Source organism: Rhinoderma darwinii, chromosome 1, assembly GCF_050947455.1.
Source record: "Rhinoderma darwinii isolate aRhiDar2 chromosome 1, aRhiDar2.hap1, whole genome shotgun sequence".
NCBI lineage: Eukaryota > Metazoa > Chordata > Amphibia > Anura > Rhinodermatidae > Rhinoderma > Rhinoderma darwinii.
Window position 1 is genome coordinate 140,491,534 of NC_134687.1, and position 14,061 is coordinate 140,505,594.

Sequence of the window (14,061 nt, forward strand, 5' to 3'; positions counted from 1 at the left end):
CCCTGTGAAGGTAAAGTCTGTCCTGGGATGGCCACGCCCTCAAGGCTTGAGGGCCATACAGCGCTTTTTGGGATTCGCAAATTTTTACAGGCAATTTATTCCAAATTTCTCACTGACTTCTCCCATCTCTAATCTCACTAAAAAGGGTATGAACGCCAAGGTGTGGACTCCCAAGGCAGAGTCCGCATTCAATAGCCTGAAGAGTGCCTTCACGTCAGCCTCTATCCTCCATCATCTGGATGTCTCTCTGCAGTTCTCGTTGGAGGTGGACGCATACTCTGTCGGTGCTGGTGCACTCCTGTTCCAGAGAGGTCCCAAGGGGATGTGGATATTTCTCTAAGCTCTTCTCTTCCGCAGAACGCAACTACTCGATTTGGGATCGGGAGTTACCGGCCAACAAATTGGCTCTGGAGGAGTGGAGACATCTACTAGAGGGCGCAGCTCATCCGATCCTAATTTTTACAAACCACAAGAATCTGACCTACCTCCAGACGGCCCAACGGCTGAACCCTCATCAGGCCAGGTGGTCACTGTTCTTTACCAGGTTCCAGTTTGAGCTCCATTATCGCCCGGCCGACAAGAATGTGAGGGCCGATGCCTTGTCCAGGTCTTTCGAGATAGAAGACGCCATGGAGATTCAACAGAACATTATTGATCCGTCTTGTATTGTCTCTGTCAATCCCCTGCAAGTTGGGGACATTCCTCCAGGGAGGACTTTTGTGATTGTGGAAGAATCCTCGACTGGGGACACTCCTCTAGACTGGCAGGTCAAGCTGGGGTCCATAAGACCTGGGATGATTGCTCATCATTTCTGGTGGCCCACGCTGCCCAAGGACATTATGGACTTTGTTTCTTCTTGTTTTGTATGTGCAGCCAACAAGGCCGCTCACTCCAGACCTGCTGGTCTGCTGCTTCAGCCATTGCCTGTGCCCAATGCTCCCTGGCAGCATATAGCTATGGACTTTATTACGGACCTGCCTCTCTCTGCCGGATGCAGTACTGTCTGGGTGGTGGTGGATCGATTTTCGAAGATGGCCCACTTCGTTCCTCTGACTGGTCTTCCTTCTGCTGGCCAAGCTGTTCATCCAACACATCTTCCGCCTGCACGGCTTGCCGCAGCATATTGTGTCTGATCGAGGGGTTCAGTTTATCCCGAAGTTCTGGAGAGACCTCTGCAGACTCCTCGGTGTGCAGTTGGACTTTTCCTCAGCCTACCATCCTCAGTCCAATGGTCAGGTCAAGAGGATCAATCAGATTTTGGAGAACTACCTACGCCACTTCATCTCCAAGCCGCATGATGACTGGGTGCAGTTGCTCCCATGGGCTGAATTTTCCTACAATAATCACACCAGCGAATACACTAGGAATACACCGTTCTTCATTGTCTACGGCCAGCACCCACGAATTCCTCTCCCGGTGCCCGATACTTCCGTGGTACCAGCGGCTGACTCCGCTTTTAGAGAATTCCTACAGATCTGGCAGCAGACTCGATCCTCCATCCTAATGGCAGTCGACCGCATTAAATGGAAGGCTGACACAAGGAGAAGAGAACCTCCTCAGTTTCTTCCTGGCACGAGGGTCTGGCTGTCTTCCAGGAATATACGACGAAGGGTGCCATCATACAAATTTGCTCCCAGGTTCCTCAGACACTTCGAGATCCTACAGCAGATCAACCCTGTCGCCTACAAGCTTCGGCTGCCTCCTACCCTCAAGATCCCCAACCCCTTCCACGTCTCCCTCCTGAAGCCGGTGGTTCTGAACTGCTATACCAAAACTCCTAGCCCTGTGGTTGCCTCCAGCGTGTAACGTCTATGGCCGGGGGTCGTCGTTCAGACTTACTACTTGATGACCCCATCCATGGACATCTCTCTTCATGGCGTCAGCTCCCTCCAGGGAAACGCCAGCACTCACTTCCGGGTCCTCTGACTGATTCCCGAAGTTCTGGAGAACCCTCTGCAGACTCCTCGTGTGCAGTTGGACTTTTCCTCAGCCTACCATCCTCAGTCCAATGGTCAGGTCGAGAGGATCAATCAGATCTTGGAGAACTACCTACGCCACTTCATCTCCAAGCAGCATGATGACTGGGTGCAGTTGCTCCCACGGGCTGAGTTTTCCTACAATAATCACACCAGCGAGTAAAGGGCCAGTACGCGTCCAGCTGTCACCCATCAATTATTAGCCCAAATCGTTGCTGGACTACTTGTCTGAGCATTGTTGTATACCTAAGTTTGTCTCGCAAATGGTCCCCCAGTGTTTTCCGTTCCTGCTGCCTGTACCCTGTATCCCGTGCTATCGTATCTACAGTGAAAGCCAAGTCGAGTCTTCCGTTGCATCCAGTGTCACGTGCTGATAAAGTCAAGTCGTGTCTTCCGCTGCATCCACGGTGTCACCTGCTGTGAGTCAAGTCGTGCTCCCGCTACTGTCTACATTGCCTCAGGTACCCGTTCTGAACTATAGACATTGTTTTGTACCTTGTTGGCCAGCTGCTACTCCGCTACGCGGTACGGCCCAGTGGGTCCCCACCCCACGCCGTGACACAGCGGCCCTTCAGACACCTTTGAGGTTAAGGAGATCTTGGACACCAAAAAAGTGAGGGGAAAGACTATTTATTTGGCTGGATTGGAGGGGGCTTGGTCCTGAAGAGAGGTCTTGGGAGCCTACTCTTCTGAAGAAGTTTCTCTCTCGCTCTGGTCCTAAGAAGAGGGGGCGTAAGAGGGGGGATACTGCCATGTCCGTGGCTGCGGGCCGGCAGCTCCAATCCCTCCCTGACAGCCGCAGCCACGAGTCGGGAAGCGCTGGCCCCAGCCTCCTCCTCAGGAGACACCAGCGCTCGCTTCCACTCATCTCAGCCGGATCCCGTAGGGTGCGCGCGCATGCTCGTGCCCGCTCTTAAAGGGGCAGCACGCTTACCGGACTTTTGATGAACTTTGAACCCGTGAGTACCCTGGACTATTAGAGGGGTTCAGCCCCCTGCTTCTATGCCTGAGCATTGTTGATGTCTCCTAAGTTTGTCTATGTGATGGCCTCCTAGTGTGTTCCTGTTCCTTGCATTCCATACTATCCTGGTCGAGCACTCTGCTGTGCCAAAGTCGTGTCGTGCTGTATCTACGTCTGACCTGCTTCACCTCGCCTGACGTCCACCTGCTGCCTAGTCCCAGCCGAGCCTGCCTTGCTGCTGTCCGAGCTGCCACAGGTACCTAAACAACCTATAGACATTGACCTGCGCCCTGTTGGCCGGCTGCCTTACCGCCAAGGCGGTACTGTCCAGTGGGTCCACAGACCCTTCGTGACCCAAACGTTTGATGCTTTTTTCGCGTGTTTTTTGACGCATTTTGTGTGCACTTTTTGCATGTTTTTTGGCTAATAATTAGGAGTCCCATTGACTACGGGAACATTTGACGTGTTTTACGTGCACAGGAATTGACTCGACACTTCTTTATTTACACAAAACGTTTTTAAAAACGCATGTGCAAAATAGCACGTTGCATGTACTAACAGCACGATTTACTAATTATGTAAATGTAAAGCTTATTCAATCGTTTTTTGGCACGTAAAATGCGCCAACAAAACCACGTCAAATACACGCCGTGTGAACCTGTCAACTGAAAAGCCATTCACCACAGGGGCTTCACTCTTCACTTTCATCACTTTTAGGCTGGATTCACACGACCATGTTACGTCCGTAATGGACGGAACGTATTTCGGCCGGAAGTCCCGGACTGAACACAGTGCAGGGAGCCGGGCTCCTAGCATCATAGTTATGTATGACGCTAGGAGTCCCTGCCTCTCCGTGGAACTACTGTCCCGTACTGAATACATGATTACAGTACGGGACAGTTGTCCTGCAGCGAGGCAGGGACTCCTAGCATCGTACATAACTATGATGCTAGGAGCCCGGCTCCCTGCAGTGTGTTCGGTCCGGGATTAGCGGCCGAAATACGTTCCGTCCATTACGGACGTAATGTGCTCGTGTGAATCCAGCCTTAGCCTTTTGGTGTGTTTTAGAGCTTCTACCGGCTGCATTGTAAAAACACTCCCAAAATAGGAGCTTTACACTGCTTAGCAATTTGAAGACAGACACCTTTTCCTGGCTTGTAGCCAAAAATAGTCAGGTTGCTTTCCCTTAGGGTATGTGCACACACACTAATTACGTCTGTAATATACGGACGTATTTCGGCCGCAAGTACCGGACCGAACACAGTGCAGGGAGCCGGGCTCCAAGCATCATACTTATGTACGATGCTAGGAGTCCCTGCCTCGCTGCAGGACAACTGTCACGTACTGAAAACATGATTACAGTACGGGACAGTTGTCCGGCAGCGAGGCAGGGACTCCTAGCGTCGTACATAACTATGATGCTAGGAGCCCGGCTCCCTGCACTGAGTTCGGTCCGGAACTTGCGGCCGAAATACGTAATTAGTGTGTGTGCACATACCCTTATTCACCTTGCTGTAATTCTGGGAAGTGCTCCCTCTGGTGGCCAACATAGGAAAACATGTCAAATTATTTAATTTTTAATACTTCCCACCTTGCGGAAAAAACTAAAAATACAGCAAAAAAAATAAATATAATAAAAATAAGTAACTTACTTGAAAACATTTTTGGGGAAAATTCGCGACACTTTACCTTTAAAGATTTGGAATTTTTGCACCACATTGGCATGGTTGTAGGCCACAGGCGTAACTTGCAGATCCTGGGCCCCAATGCAAAATCTCAATGGAGGGCCACCCACCTACCATGTGCAATTTATAATATTGGTGTCTTGTATATGACATTTGAGGCCCCTCAGGTACCGGAGTGCAACCTCTGCACCCCCTATTTCTACACTCCTGTTGTGGGCAGTTCTGTGTAAAACAAACCCCAAAGTAACCTTGACCCCTCTATTCTAGGCATTGCAGGGGGCTCCTTTAGAAATCCTACAGTTCATTTGACTGATATGCCATCAAAGTCTATTGGGGGATGACTGTACATTTCCGTCAGTGGTCAGCACCATAGAGCTCTAGTCCCAGCATGCTGACGCCGTCAGCACAGGCTATAGCATTGCACTTGCGACTTCTGAGGTTTCAGCACAGTTTTCGTTTCTTTACTTTTTTTGTTGCACGACACATCATGAAAATGACATTTACATGCGATTTCTATACTAGACTCTGGGGGGAAAAAGTGCAGAAAATCCCATAGAGATAACAAACATCGCGCATAGTTGCGTCAGTCGCATGTAATATAACCGGAGAAAAGAGTCTTGGTCTACCCGCAAGTGCAGGGGGAATAGTGTGCCCACCTTGAGAGATAAGTCTGTCTGTATGAATGACATGTCCTGTGCTCTCACACGGTTTCCCTCCAAGTCCCAGAGCCCACTCTCCTGTAGTCAGTCAGTGTGCGCTGCCGTAGTCCCGCCTCCTCCTCCCTGTGACACACTCGGAGTATCTCCATTCTGTGTCATCCCCTCCTCCTCACACACTCTGTGTGTTGTCACCGCTGCCACCCCCACTCTCCAGCGGCAACAGCAGCTCCGTGCCCCGGGACCTCATTACGTGCAAGGTAAGGGTGCCCAACCCCGGCATCGACTGCGGCACTTCGCCTATTTCTAGTGGCCTCACACACGCCTGTATGTTGTAGACCAGGAGCAGGGAACACGGGGAAGCCTGCGCGCAGCGGACATGATGGCACCTCCCGTCAGCGATGATCCCTGGGTGCGAGGTAGAGGCTTCTGCCCCTGTGCTGCCCACCTCTCCGCCCTGATTATCTTATGCGCTTTGTTGCCCTTTAACCTCACCAGTGTATGGCGGCTGCCGGCCGCACATTAAGGGTTAACAGGCCGGGGGTCCCCCTCCCTCCCTCCATTGCAGACCCTCGCTGCTTGCCATCCTGTGCACTGAGAGAGGAGTCCCGGCTGGTGGGGGTGGGTAGCTGCTGGGTGTCATTGGGGCCTACATGTTTGTTGTGAAACCCAGTCCAGTGTGCAGGGGAGGAGAGAGCCTGGGAGAGTTGTACGAATCCCTCCCCATGTAACGTGCTCCCCGGTGGTGTGTTACTTGGCTGGCAGGATGTGCTGCTGATAAGGCCGGACTGCACCTCACCCAGGTTATCATGTGACACATGGCCCTGAAGTTTGCTGTCACTTCTGCTTGTGACTTGTTTTTTCTCTGGTCTTTCTTCTACTTTCACTTTTTCCATGTACGCAGCCTGTCCTGCTGCCTAGAAATAGTCAAGTACAGGACCCAGCACTACTAGGAGAGGTGCCAGGCTGACGCAGGCTGCCCATAGACATTACATAGACCTCATCGCCTTGTACGACTGCAGTACTCCCCAATAACTCTACAAACATTTCCAATAAACATTGACAGCCCATTTTATTACCCCACCCTGGGCGTCCAGTCATCTGGGAATGTCAGTGAAGGGTCTCCTTATCTGCTAGCTACTTAAATATACGAAAATTAAAAACTCCACTGACTGCTGGTGTCTTTGGATTATATTTCATCCAAAGTGACGTGTTTTTTTTTAATATTCTGTATATAACGGCGTGTATATATCAGGACTGGACAATAGGTCTCGGTCCCTGCGTGCACATCATGCATTCTGTAGCCTAGTTCTGGTGAATGTATAGATCCTGGGCAGTCACTGACAGCCATAGACTCCAGGGCCCGCTGTCAGATAATGACAGCTCTTTGTGTTCTTGCATCAGTCTTGGTTTCCAAACAGGGGAAGCCCAGCGATGGCTACTGGGGATAAGAGGGGAGAACTGTTGTGACTACTGGGGGCATGGTGTTGTTGTGACTACTGGGGGCATGGTGTTGTTATGACTTTTGGAGGGAGTGGGGCCCTGCTACGACTACTGGGGTAAGTGGTGGAGCACTTCTGATACTTCCTGATAAAAAGGGGAGCGAGGCATGGAAGAAGACTTGCAGAGGCATTGCTTTATCTACTTGAGGAGAGAGAGAGGACTTTTCTGTGACCACGAAGTGAAGGTGTGCAACTGTCAAGTGGTGTTCCAGGAGTCTTAGGCTATGTTCACACGCAGTGAGCAAAAACGTCTGAAAATACGGAGCTGTTTTCAGGCGAAAACAGCTCCTGATTTTCGACATTTTTTTTTAACAACTCACATTTTTCACGGCCGTTTTTGGAGCCGTTTTTCAATGAAAAACGCCTCCAAAAACGTCCGAAGAAGTGACATGCACTTCTTTTGACGAGTCGTCATTTTACGCGCCGTATTTTGACAGCGACGTGTAAAATAAAGGCTCGTGGGAACCGAACATCGTAATTCCCATTGAAAGCAATGGGCAGATGTTTGTAGGCGTATTAGGGTCGTTTTTTCAGGTGTAATTCGAGGCGTAAAACGCCTGCATTACGTCTGAAACCACTGTGTGTGAACATACCCTCACACATTCCAGTTAAAGTTGGTTTTCCACACCTCTAGTACATCACTTGTAGCTAGTAGAGTTGTCATGGACTATCCTGGGAGTCCACCTTTAGATGGCTGCTTGTTGGGCCGATAACTAAGTGACCGCTCCATAAACATGTACACTTGGATCAGTCAATCATGCATTACTGCTACAGGAAAGAGGCTGCCAGACATGAAATAGTCGGACTGCCCTCATACGTATCATCAGATTGTTGACAGTCCCTGCTGAAATTGCGCCGACTATTATCTAACGTGAAGCTAAACTGTACTCTCTTCAGAGGTTTACTCCTATAAAGGGGGGGGGGGCTGCATTCCACAGGTGTCTGGGCGTACTGTAAATTTTGGCAATGCCTCCCTGGCAGTTGTAGTGGTGCCTAACTCTAAACCAAAGCTGAATCTCCAGTATTTGCCTGGAGTTACATTTAAAATAAATCTTTGTCGTACATTGATGTATAAAATATCACACACACAGTCCTCCACCGATGCCTAGAATGAAGTGGGTGCAAAGTGGTCCCTTTTTTTTTTCTGCTGGGGAAACTTCATTGGATCAGCAACAATTTAACCCATCCAGCTTTTTTCCTACGAGGATCCTTGCATTAGACATGTACATATATTATGTTGATCTGAATTTCAGTTCCAGTGATCATTTAGTTGTTTTTTCTTGTTCCACAGAAATATATGAATGAAACCTTACTTCTTTTATGGACTTTTTGGAAAGTATCTTTAGTGTCGGCTTGAAGACTTACCCAGAACGCACTGAAACCCAGCTCTGGTAAGCTGAAAAGCAATAGCTTATATTGTTCTTTATCCCTTGTCTGTAACATCTGTGCATGGACTGTGTGTATCAGTATATGAACCAAGGACACCAATGTCAAGGAAAATTGGCTCTCCCTTACCGTGCAACTCAGAACTGAAGGAGCACAGTATGCTATGCAATGTGTCCTCTCCTGCTGACACTGCTTGTCGTGATGCACTTTTATACCTTGAAAGTGCATATAAATGTTACACTTGTAGGGATGCTTTAACTTGTCTTTCTTGGTGTCTACATTCTCCTATTTTGTTATGAAAAAATGAAAACCTTCTATGTAGTTTAAAGTTGCCACTCCTTCGAGAGAAAAAAAAGGTCCCCTCCCTTGAGACCTCCCTTCCATCAGCCACAGTGAAAGAACAAACAATGACTTCAGTGGCCATCTTGCTCTGACAGGCTGGAGTGGAAGTGCTGCCGACACATATTAATACATACCGCCAGCTCTTGCTGTAAATGTGATTGAACCAGTTTTGATAACACTCCCCTATGGTGTCAAAGGAAAAATGGAGGCGTTGACGATTACAACCAAAAATATGGCTTCTTTCTTTTTCCAAAAGGACCTCTGAAAACAAATGATTGGTTGCTATGGGTAACTGATCCACTTTTCCTTTGCACCAGTTTTGTTAAATCTGCTCATTGAGTTCTCCACATGGGCATGTAGATCAGCATGTCACCCGCAAACCGTGCCCTGTGTTGCTGTGCAACTGTCTGAAAATTATTGGGCCTCCGTAATGAATGACTAGGTTTACACACAATGATCACTGATACGATCTAACATTCGCTCAATGCTAGAATCACAACATATAAACAGTACGTCTAAGGCTTCGTTCACATCTGCGCTAGGGCTCCATTCCGACGTTCCGTTGGAGCTTTCCGTCGGAACGGAGCCCTGACAGACACAAACGGAAACCATAGGTTTCCGTTTCCATCACCATTGATTTCAATGGTGGCGGTTCCGGCGCCAATGGTTTCTGTTTGTCTCCGTTGTGCAAGGGTTCTGTAGTCGACTACGCTATTGATTCTGTGAAAACGAGGAACCAACTGCACAAAAGAGACCATTATTTGTATCTTTTGGAAGATATGATTTGAAGAGGACCTGTCACGTCCCCTAACATATAATACAACTGGATAGCTTACCAGCCGCTGCAGCACTGGCTTTCTATTCCTGCTAGCTTTCCACTGTAATTGGCCCCGTTAGTTTCAGGGCCCTATAAGGGTAGACTGTCAAGTGGGTGGTCCCCAGTTTTTTGTCCTAGGAAAAAGGCGACATCATTTACCTGGGTGTAGGAATATCTTGAAAAATATATTTCAATTAGCATAGTAAAAACTGCAACATTTCAACCCATGCATGGGTCTTTTTCAAGCGTGCTTGAATTGGGATTATTTGTTTAGGGAGTGTGCTGCAGACGCTATTTTTCTTTTCAAGTGCTCAGTCTCAATCTCAGTCACAGACGACACTGAGCGCTGGGGACCACCCACTTGATAGTCTACTCTCACAGGGCACCTAAACTAACGGGGCCGATTGCAGGGGAATGTGGGCGGCTAGCAGGAAAAGAAAACCAGCGCTGCAGTGGCTAGTGAGCTATTCTGCTTATTCATGTTAGAGGACGTGACCGGTCCTCTTAAAGAGGCTCTGTCACCAGATTTTGCAACCCCTATCTGCTATTGCAGCAGATCGGCGCTGCAATGTAGATCACAGTAACGTTTTTATTTTTAAAAAACGAGCATTTTTGGCCAAGTTATGACCATTTTCGTATTTATGCAAATGAGGCTTGCAAAAGTCCAAGTGGGTGTGTTTAAAAGTAAAAGTACAACTGGGCGTGTATTATGTGCGTACATCGGGGCGTGTTTACTACTTTTACTAGCTGGGCGTTGTGTATAGAAGTATCATCCACCTCTCTTCACAACGCCCAGCTTCTGGCAGTGCAGACACAGCCGTGTTCTCCAGAGATCACGCTGTGTCGTCACTCACAGGTCCTGCATCGTGTCAGACGAGCGAGGACACATCGGCACCAGAGGCTACAGATGATTCTGCAGCAGCATCGGCGTTTGCAGGTAAGTCGATGTAGCTACTTACCTGCAAATGCTGATGCTGCAGAATCAACTGTAGCCTCTGGTGCCGACACGATGCTGGACCTGTGAGTGACGTCACAGATCTGCACTGCCAGAAGCTGGGCGTTGTGAAGAGAAGTGGATGATACTTCTCATCAGAGCGCCCAGCTAGTAAAAGTAGTAAAAACGCCCCGATGTACGCACATAATAAACGCCCAGTTGTACTTTTACTTTTAAACACGCCCAGTTGTACTTTTACAAGCCTCGTTTGCATAAATACGAAAATGGTCATAACTTGGCCAAAAATGCTCGTTTTTTAAAAATAAAAACGTTACTGTAATCTACATTGCAGCGCCTATCTGCTGCAATAGCAGATAGGGGTTGCAAAATCTGGTGACAGAGCCTCTTTAAAGAGAACCTTTCATCTGCCCACACATGTGCAGCATGTAATAGGCAGGGCTGTACAAACCCTGGGGAACTTTACATTTTTTCCCTATCTTCCTCCGTTATTTAGATATCCGTGCCGTTATATTTGGTGCCCCAAAATTTTAAATAACACCCTGAACAGTCAATGGGGCGTGTAATTGGCAAGGGGGCGTGTAACATCGCTGTGACACTGTCCAATCCGCTACAGACAGTGCTACAGCAAGAGCTGGAGAGAGGAGAGCGTGTGCATGCGCAGCTCGGAGCTGTGCGAGCATGCGCACCCACGCTCTCACTCTTTAGCTCTCGGCAGACAAGAACTGAAGAGCAAGTGAGAGCGCGCATGCGCGCACAGCTCCGATGCCGCTGCCGAAGATACTCCCGCCGCCATGGAACAGAAGAAGAAGAATTCATTATTTTTCTCTTCTACTGTTCCGTACTGGTGGCGGCGGAGCTGTGCATGCAAACTCTCTCGCTTTCCTCTCTCCAGCTCCTAGCAGTCCGTGGCTGATTGGACAGTGTCACAGCGATGTCACACGCCCCTTTGACAGTTCAGGGGGTTATTTAAATATCGGGCGCCAGATATAACGGCACTGATATCTAAATAACGGAGAAAGATAGGAAAAAAGTTTATAGTGAGACAAGGTTTGTACAGCCCTTCTCATTACATGCTTCATGTGTATGGGCAGGTGAAATGTTGTCTTTAAAGGAAACTTAGGTTGCATATAATTATATGTGGCGGAAATACTGTGGCAGAGAGCAGTTTCAGGGTATGAGCACACACTGCGTAAACACTGCGGATTTTCCGCAACAAATTAATTGCGGAAAAACCGCCGCGTATTAAAATAGCAGCAGTGTGGGTGATACAAATCTCGTCCCCGCACGGCAGGAAAAACCCGCCAAAAAAACTGCACATAAATTGACCTGCAGTGCGGTTTACTCAAACGCAGCATGTCAATTAATGGTGCGAAATCGCAGCTCTTCTGTTGTGGGTTTCCCCATTGAATTCAATGGGGTGCTTAAACCCACAACAAAGTGGTGTGTGATGCGACATATGCGGCGGAATCACAGCGCAAAAGACGCAAGTATGAAAAAAAATAATAGTTATACTTACCCAGAGTTCCTTGCTTCTCCAGTCCGGCCTCCTGGGATGACGTTCATCCCATGTGATCGCTGCAGGCTGTAGCGGTTACATGGCCTGCAACGTCATCCCAGGAGGCCGAACTACCCGCAGAGAAGGGGGAGGGGTAAGTATGAAGGTTTTTTTAAATTTTCTGGTTCTGCTTTACACAGCAGAAATTCCGCTGCAAAACTCCCCACAGTGTGGTGTGGATTTTTGGATGGCATTCCCTGCGCTGTTTAGGGCGGATACGCTGTGAAGCTTGACCCAGTGTAACTGCCCTGTGTGTGTTTGTACCCTCAGACATTTTCTGCAGCGGATTTTCCGCAATTCCAGTTTGTGACCACAGTTGTGTGTAAACCACAAGTATTTGCCCCGTGTGGCTGTATCTATTCCATAGGAGTAAATGGTGACAAACCTAGGTGATATGTTGTAATCAATGCCCCTCATTTATGTGGCAAAAAATAAAATAACTGACCGTATCAGCAGGAACCAGTGAGTTTCTGCTGACACAGGGAGCATGGAGAAGGGCAGAGATCACTGGTACAGGGGCAGGGCCAGCGGCCAACTTCTGTACTGAAAACCTGGTGATAAATACAATCTGAACAATCTGAACAGGCTCAAGCCTTATCTGCAAAATGTTGTCGTTTCTTACCAAGCAGTGTAGCTTTGTCAGACAACCCTGTTTTCTATCATACTGTGGTTTGCAAAAAAAAAAGCTAAAATTGAATGAGGTTGGGGATTTCTGGATATTGCATGTCAAAATCTCAAAGTAATGTCAAAAGAGATTTAAATCAATATTTTTGTTGACTCACCTGCTGAACCCAGTGGTTTAGTGCAATAATTAACAGGATTTGCAGCAGTGAGTTGAAACTTTCAGTTCTATTAGTGGTTTAATTTAAATAATAAAGATTACGTTTTTCCTAACCGTGCGGTGGATTTAGGGTATTTGTTGCCATTTTGGCAATTTGATTTTCTGTTGATATGCAAAAATAAGCAGTGCTGTTAATTCCATCCTGTATATCATTAATAGACAAGTTAAGGAGTGTCTGTCATGAGATTTAAGGCTGGGTTCACACAGGACAAATACGCTGAGTAAAACTGTGCAGCGTATCCGACCTAGAACCCGCAGCACATTCTATCCCAAAAACTGCAGTGCAGTTTTTCGGGCAGAATTTCTGCTGTGGAAAACAGCGATAGAAAAAAATAACTTCATACTTACCATGGCCATAACCATGGCGACGCATCCCTCTGACATCCTTCATCGCGGCCTCCTGGGATAATGTTTCATCCCATGTGAACGCTGCAGCCTGTGATTGGTTGCAGCAGTCACATGGGATAAAACATCATCCCTGGAGGCCGGGCTGGATGCAGGAGCATCTGAGTTCTGAGTAAGTATAATATATTTTTTTTTCTGAGTTTCGATTTTTCGGCGGAATTGCAGCTTTTCTGTCGCAAAAATTGCAACATCTGCTATTTGTTGTGGGTTTTACATTCCCATTAAATTCAATGGGAAAAACCTGCAACAGAAAAGCAGCGATTCTGCAGCATAAATTGACATGTTGCGGATTAAAAAACCACAGCGTAGGTCAATTTATAAATGGTTTTCCGGCTGATTTTTATGCCACGCGTGAATGAGATTTGTTCAAATCTCATCCATTTTTCTGCTACTGTGATATGCTGCGGCTTTTTCACAATGAAATCCACTGCGGAAAATCTGCAGTGTTTATGCTATGTGCGATTCCGGCAGACGATGCATGTTACATGCGGGTTTTGCCGTGCTTATTTGTTTGTGGCAAAACCTCAGTGTAATACAGTAACAGCATAGTCAATGAGATTCCAGGAAACCTCATGTACACGCTGCAGTATTTTCTGCACGTAAATTGACCTGCGGTGCGGATTATAAAATCCACAGCATGCTAATTTATCTTGCGTTTCCGCTTGCGAATTGCATCTGCCTAGTGCTGGGGAAAATCGTACCAAAACACGCTGAAAAAAATCAAAACGTAAAAAACGCATAGAAAAATGCACGATTAGGTGCGGTTTTACCTGAAAATTTTCTGCGTATTGCTGCGGTTTGGGTGCATATTTTTCGCAGCAAAATACGCAACGTGTGCATGTAGCCTTGTGGTGCAGTCACGTGGCTGATTTTGTTGAAGAAATCTTCTGCGACTGAAAAATCAGAATGGAACTCGCAGAAATCCATGCGCCTGCTGCAGAAACAATCTTATGTTAATCCACCCTGATGCTACAAGTTCA

The 14,061-nt window shown here is 47.6% G+C and overlaps 1 protein-coding gene across 1 annotated transcript in view; it reads left to right on the forward strand.

Annotated features, from left to right (window-relative positions):
* The first annotated feature begins 5,390 nt into the window (after window positions 1-5,390).
* Window positions 5,391-14,061, forward strand: part of ELF2 (E74 like ETS transcription factor 2) — a 92,611-nt gene continuing 83,940 nt past the window's right edge. Inside the window, exons 1-2 of the mRNA XM_075860438.1 lie at window positions 5,391-5,538; window positions 8,072-8,171. The gene's annotated coding sequence lies outside the window, so the exon portion shown is untranslated. The remainder of the gene's footprint in view (window positions 5,539-8,071; window positions 8,172-14,061) is intronic.